Source organism: Symphodus melops, assembly GCF_947650265.1.
Source record: "Symphodus melops genome assembly, chromosome: 3".
Lineage (NCBI taxonomy): Eukaryota > Metazoa > Chordata > Actinopteri > Labriformes > Labridae > Symphodus > Symphodus melops.
Window position 1 is genome coordinate 17,116,023 of NC_136693.1, and position 6,985 is coordinate 17,123,007.

The 6,985-nt window shown below is 42.0% G+C and overlaps 1 protein-coding gene across 1 annotated transcript in view; it reads left to right on the forward strand.

Moving 5' to 3' along the window:
• cd276 (CD276 molecule) overlaps positions 1-5,520 on the forward strand; it is a 64,549-nt gene extending 59,029 nt beyond the window's left edge. Inside the window, exon 8 of the mRNA XM_079338782.1 lies at positions 4,653-5,520. The gene's annotated coding sequence lies outside the window, so the exon portion shown is untranslated. The remainder of the gene's footprint in view (positions 1-4,652) is intronic.
• Positions 5,521-6,985: the final 1,465 nt, after the last annotated feature.

Consider the following 6,985-nt stretch of genomic DNA (forward strand, 5'->3'; position numbering starts at 1 on the left):
TTAAATGGATCCCAGCCTATTGTTCTCAAAGGAATAGATATCAAAGAGAATATGTTCTGTGTCGGGAAACTTACAGATGGCTCGAATGTAAATACTGAAAGGTCCCCCCCCCCCCACTGTGATGACAATATGCTAAACATGTCTACTATCGAATGAGGACTGGTGGCTTTTATGTGTAGCTTTCTGAAGTGTGCACATGTTGCAAAACTGCAGGAGAAGCTTGCCATGTGCAAACTGAGGAAGAGGAACCTGTGCACTGATTTATGCTGAAGGCTGCTTCAGTCTTATTTTATTTATTTTTTCCTCTGCAGCAGATTTACTGAGTTATGAGTTATGGAGAATTTAAATCAAACATGCAGAGCAAATCATTCAAAATAAGGTGCATTGAAACGATGACAACACTTTCAAACTGACTTTGGAATGTTTTCTCTTCGGACTATAGCAAAAGAATGTGTTTTATGTCTATGCAGCACGTCGGCAGTGCGTGAGTGAATATCCAACCTGTCAGTCACGAATAATAATAATAATCTGGTGTCATTGCTTTGAGTCGGACATCATTAAAAGGACTTGTGTAATCAGCCCACTGTTTATCCCTCACAGCTTTGTGAGTAAAATGCCTCTGAATATGGTCAGTGGACCGCTGATGTGGTTTTGGGTCGTAAGGCTCACAGCTAAACACATCAATGACCTTTGTGCATGCCGAAAGTGTGCAATGGATTGAAGCTGGAGGTAAAATCGTTGACGTTAAAATGTCACAGTCCTACAGCCATTGCTTCACTTTGCACAGTTCAGCGTGTGGGGTGACAGTCACCTTCATGCTGCATCAGTCACCAGCGCAGGTGGAAGACAGTCGCTCAGGAGGGATGACCTCCCATGACTCTTAATATTCATCCAGACGAACTTACTTAGAAGATAAGTGGCGGAGGATAAATGGTTGACTTGCCTTTTGAAATGGCCGACGTCCCAGTGTGAGCGCGGAATAAACTGTGACTCTCTCTTCTCCCCACCCTCCCTCCTGAGACCGAGTCACCTCGCCTTCAGGGTTTACACCAGGAGTCTCTTCAAACGATCCTTTAGACTGAAGTGGAGAATCAAGATTAATGCATCTCCACATCCCGCCCAGGCTCCAGGGGGAAAAGTCCTATAATTAACACCAGGGGGGCTGCAGGATGCTTTTGGAGAGAGGGCAGGGGTTGTGTAGCTCTACTATAGAAGAAGAACTGAGAGAGGTGTAGGATTTTAAGAGTGTGACGTATGTGGTTGCTCTGGAACAACAGAGGTCAGTGCAGGTCCTGTCAGACACCTCACTCATGGCTGAGAATTATTAGGACGAAGTGGAGTGGCCTGTAGCAAGAGCTGCTGCATTATGGGACAATTCACAGTGATCATTGTGCGATGACGTGCCCCGATGTGAACTGTCACTTCTGCAGGTGACGACCTCCAGCAGAAAAGTCTGTTTTCTCTTTTGGAAACGGTCTGTCTGATCATTTAAAATGCATGTATTCTCATGAAGTGTGTTAGCCTTAAGATCAACATTTAAAGCTAACGTTTTCATTCTGAACTGGAGCCAGTAGGCCAAGCTTACGATAGCTTTGGAGTTGTAACGGTGCAGGCCTGCACTGCAATGTTGGGTAAGTTCTGCAGTTCTGTATCAGTTGTCATAAAAATTAAAATAGTGCAATGAAGTGATGGCAAGTCAGGACAAGGAGGATAACAGCTAGCAGTATTTACACCACTAAGTAGTATGTATATTTTTGTATCATATAGACACTGAAGGCATTCTTATTACAGGCCGATACTTCGTCTCAGTATTGGAATGAATGTTGGAATATCTTCACTGAGTTGAGCACAAATACTGGAAACATGAAGCAACAGCTCCTCTGTCCCAGGAGCCAACGCTCCAATATTGACAACTTTCATCCTTTTTTTTTTTTTTTTTTTTTTTTGAAGGGGGGGGGGGAGAAGGACAATAAAATACTTAACCTACTTTGCAGCACACTTACACACAGTTAACTTGAAGGTTATGTATTTACACGCATGGTTACGCCTTATAATAACAGCCTCTTCCATTTCTCCCCACGCTGATGATACTAAGTGCTCTTTAAATATATCCCACAACCCACCATTTTGTGTCCTGTGATTCCCAAGGGATCATATGTCCGATGCAGCCCATTACTGTCTATCCAGTGTAATAAATGCATTCAGAAAAGATCTGTGTGTCCACTGTGCGCAGTATACATTCTACTCTATAATTATCAGTCCTTGCACAGAAAAAAACTGTTGGTGTTTTTGATCATTTGGTGATGATCTCAAAGTGTCACCAAGGTTTAGCTACTCTCTCATTATCCTGAATACTTCTCCAAGGTTATTCCCAAACATGAATGTTAATTCTACCATGCTGTTTGTCTCTGATTCTAACGTTGATTTTTTTGGGGGGTTTTTTTGTTTTGCTGTGTCAAAAAGAAGCAGGCCTGCAGTTTAGTTATTTCGACTTTCTACCAGCACAGAAGGAATAAAAAAAGAAGAAGAGGGGGTTACAGACGGGGAGAAATGTAAGATTGGACTTCCATTTCAATGTAAATGAGGAGAAAAAGAGGCACAGTGTGGATTTACTACGGTTCATTAGATTAAATCCACTGTTCCGCTGTATCTTTCACGTGAACAATCTCCCATAGCCCGAGTAAATTAGTGTTCAATCTCGTGAACCTGCTGTAAATGAATCTGTCCATCAGCTCGGGTCTCAGGTGTTGGAATGGATCAACGGTTCAGCCTTGACGTCGCTGCTTTGGATTCTCAGAGGGACAGAGCGAAGCCATTACGTTTAACACTAAAGTTTGAGTGAACTTTTACATATCCCGTGTTCAAAATCCCCCCCCCCCCCCAAAAAAAACCATTAAAAAATGTCTCCAGGGTGTTTTTGTTACAGTGAGATGAACATTGTGCGATGGATGTTCCTACGACCTCTGGACAAGGTCATACAACAAATAGTATACAGTAACTTATTTGAATTCATTTAAGTTGTATAAACACACAATATGGTTTCACTGGATTATATTGTAGATCCTTGTTTCTATTTTTTCCTTCATGAAAGTGTATTTTGACATGATGTCATTGGCTGTCATTGAGTGACTTTGGTGTGATGGAGGAGTTTGCAGACTGAGTTATTGTCGAGATTCTTCATAAGTAATAATCCATCGAGATGTGTCCTCTTGTTTTGGATCGTTGAGGACAGAAATGTCCAGTTCACTGACAAAAACAGACATTTAACAGAGCACAAGACAAGAAACAAAAACCAATGGAGAAGAACAAAAACTGAATGAAACAGTTCATATCAAATGTACAAAATACAGTGAACCTACTCTGGTCAGAGATAAATTCTAAGTAATCCAGACAGTGGAATATACGCTATATAAAAAAATCATCAGGGTGTTAGTATGGACAGTTGCCAATGGTTCTGATTCTGAGTTACCCTCTGACATGAAAAGAACATACAGTAAGCGAGACAATGTGCAGCTGTTCTGTGCCACAGATAATCTCATGTTAGCGCTGCAGCCTTAAAAGATTCCAAACAAGTGACAAGGTTCCATTACTTTTTTTTTTTTCGTTTGAGTTTGGTATTTTTAGAGATTCACGGGTCACATTTAGGATGTATCCACATCACAGCACGCTGTCATGTGTGAAATGTAATAAAAGGGATGATAATGAGCGTCAATTAGGAGGCAGGAGAAGCTGATCCCCAACAGAACTATTTTGGTTTTCCTATGATGAAATATTAGGACAGACACGCTCAGCGCTTCAAACACTGAATGTGCACAGTCAAAAGCCATCTGAGTTCTTGCTATATCTAAATCCAACATAAATTCCTGACAGGTTTATCCAGTACAGCTGAGGTCTTAATGAAACACAGAGCGTGAGCAGAATTCCCACTGATGTGAGGCAGAGATTATTCGCCCCTCTCAGGGTATTTATGTTGGATATCTCAGCAGGAAACAGGAATTAAAAGATCCATCCTGAGTCCACTGTTTTCATTTCGAAGTCCAGTTGCCTGCAGATATGGCTGACTGACTTGAATAATGTATCTAAAAAGCCGAAGCTCCGAGCATACAGACAGCTATTCTGCCTTTGAAGGCTTCAAGTAGGAGAGCTTCATGTGTGACATAATTAAATTCCACCCGAGTTAATTCAAACTGTTTAATGATGCAGTGAGAACAATTTCTTTGGCTGTGCTCGAGCAGTGGGGTGGTCCATGGGGGCTACGAGTGAGGAGAGGCATTAGAAGTTTGCTTGTGATACAGAGAGCAGAGCGACGAGATGAAGGTTGTCGAATCTTTGGAAACACAACTTCCTGGTCGTGTGGATGTTTCTGGAATGACGCACAAACTGCAGCGTCGTTTCTATGGTTTTCTTCACTTTTCCTAACATAAAACAGCAGATTCTGTCTTCATATGGATGACAATCCAGTCGAGCATTATCAGATGTGTGTGAGGTGCATTCTTCCCCCTGCTTGTTTTAGTTATTGGCTTATCTCTTATTGTGATCAGCCGGCAGAGTTTCATTATTTTTCAGCGCTAATAACCTCTCCCAAGGTGCACATCCTGACATGATACACATTGTGTTTATTTTTTTTGTGTGTGTCTCTCTTTTATTTTCAGGAGTCGGGGCCAGGCAGCGGGTAGGAGATGAGTGTGGCTCGTATAATCCCACTCCACCTATCCATCAACCTGGAGACTATTTCCAGCACCCCCCCCCCCCCCCCCCCCCTACAGAATGTCAAAGCCTCGCTGAGCGGAAGATGAGTCCATCATCTTCTTTCTAAGACTTTCCCTCGAGCTTCCATCAAAACAACATAAACACATCATGTGCCATTATTTCCTATCGCCCTCCCTCCTCTTTCCTGTCAATAGAGGGGCTTCGTCAGTGAGTGATCGCAGTTGAGCGCGGTATGCAAAAGAGGAGCTCTTGTTTGACACCGACTGGATGTGACAGGATCCTTTCACTGTCGCTGACATCACTCTGCATGGGTTGTGATGGGGCGTGTGCCAGAGATCTCCTGTCTAATAAGAAGAGAGACACTTACAGAGATGACCCTGCCTCAGTTGCCTTCACTGTCTCTCAGCCAGAGAGAGACTTCTGCTCTCCCATTACTCCCGCACTTGCTAATTAGTGTCAGTCGGCGGAATAACTTGTACCTGTCGGTGTGTGCTGCTCCCCTATATTCACTAACTTCAGGGGATTGACATTAAATGCCAGCTAAGCTCCAACAAACTGCAAACGGTGCATGGGATACACCCTTATGTCCCTATTGACCTGATGGCTTTATATGTAGGTTTGATTTTATTGAACACGGACTCTCTGAGCTTATTTTTTTTTACTGCTTTTATGGAATTTTGCATCTCCTCAAGCTCTGGGCTGCACAGGTCGTACTCGTGCAATCATGTGCCAATTGACCATGTATGAATGCCAAAGTAATTTTGTTTCAGATAACCCAGTGCCTATTTACATTAAAGAGACATGATGAAACTGCCTGGTCATTGAGAATTATTGGTTCCCATTTGCACTTTGTGCTCGTCTGAGCAGAACAACGTGGACTTTAGTAGAGCCATTTCTTCACCCAAGGGATTAGCCATACAGCTCCAATTCCTCCGTAGTTGATTTATCTGCATGATACGCTGGTCTACATAATGAGTTAAACATGAATTATGATGAAAGTAATACAAATATTTCATTGACATGAAGATCAACAGTGACATGTTGAATTGTTCTCTGTTAGAAGCAGTCCTATTTTAGGGCTAATCCCTGTCTGTTTGCAGATGCTCAGTCATGCTTGAACATTCAACTTGTTTTGAATGATGGATTTTCTTTTGGATTGTTTGTAGCTGTCATATGCCAAATAACTACCTTGCCATCAAATCTGACTCATATAGGTAGTAAAATAAATCCCTACCTTACACAAACACACACACGAACAGAAGTGCACACACACACACACACACACACACACACACACACACACACACACACACACACACACACACATACTGTGTCCTCCTCCTAAGCTGGATGAGACTGTTGATCAGACCCCAGGCTGTGCCAAAATGCGCAGATCTCTCTGTACAGTAGCCCTTGACCTTGCTGCGTGTCCTCATGGCCCAGACACCTGCCTGAAATTAAATTACAGATTAGTGGCTTTGGGCCCAAAGAGGGGTTTATTTGGTTGGCCCCTCTCTGAGAAGCGCTCATTCTCCCATTCAGGCACTGGGAAAAAAATCATGAGATTTAGCAACAAAAAAAAATTGCTAGTTTCTTCTTCTTACTGCAAGAACAAGAGCCAATCGCTGACTGAAACAATAACGTCTTCTAAATCTCACATTGGAACAACGAACATAGAGCCATTGGAAAAAGGTCTGGGGGACGCTTCGTTTGAAAAACAAATTCATAGAAAAGTCGGAGCCAAGGAACTCTTATGAACAGCCGCTCAGCAGCTCCTTGTTTCTTTACACTCTGCTGAATGTACACCTTGAAAATTAAAAAATCAGTCTTGTGAGACAATAGAAGCAAATGCCAAGCCCTCATTAACTTTGAAGTCTTTCAAGCCTTTCACAATCCCTAAATCCAAATTACATGCCCTTCAAACTAAACTCCAATTCTTGTGGCCGTCAGTAGGAAATATAAAGAGAGAAATACTTGTGAATATGAGTAAAAACATTGAAGTACAGGCCAAGGCGCAGTGAAAATTGCCTAATAAAACTCAATGACTATAAATAACTCATGGAGGTATAATAATAATATTTGCTGACACATTCCTTACTAAAATGACTGTGACACAGGCCATATCATTATATCGTATAATTTGTTCCCTAATGTCCACCAAACCCAGTGCATTTGTAGGAAACACCAGCTATGTAGCCATGCACCTATTAACATTATACATAGATAGATAGATAGATAGATAGATAGATAGATAGATAGATACTTTATTGATCCC